This window comes from Penaeus monodon, chromosome 22, assembly GCF_015228065.2.
Source record: "Penaeus monodon isolate SGIC_2016 chromosome 22, NSTDA_Pmon_1, whole genome shotgun sequence".
In the NCBI taxonomy this organism is placed as follows: Eukaryota; Metazoa; Arthropoda; class Malacostraca; order Decapoda; family Penaeidae; genus Penaeus; species Penaeus monodon.
In genome coordinates, this window is record NC_051407.1 from 1,687,556 (window position 1) to 1,687,762 (window position 207).

Genomic DNA, 207 nt, shown 5'->3' on the forward strand with positions numbered 1-207 from the left:
CCCCAGCCCCCCTTTTGTATATTTACAAGTCAATCTGACTAAAAAAAAAATAAAACGTCCCTCATTTGTTTCCTGCAAAACGACCACCAGAGGCCGCTTGTCGTTGAGCGCCCGTAACATCAATACAGCTCTGCCTCAACCTCTCTCTTCCCCATTTTAATAATTAAAGGGATGAACTCGCGGATTTCATTGACCCCCCCCCCCCCA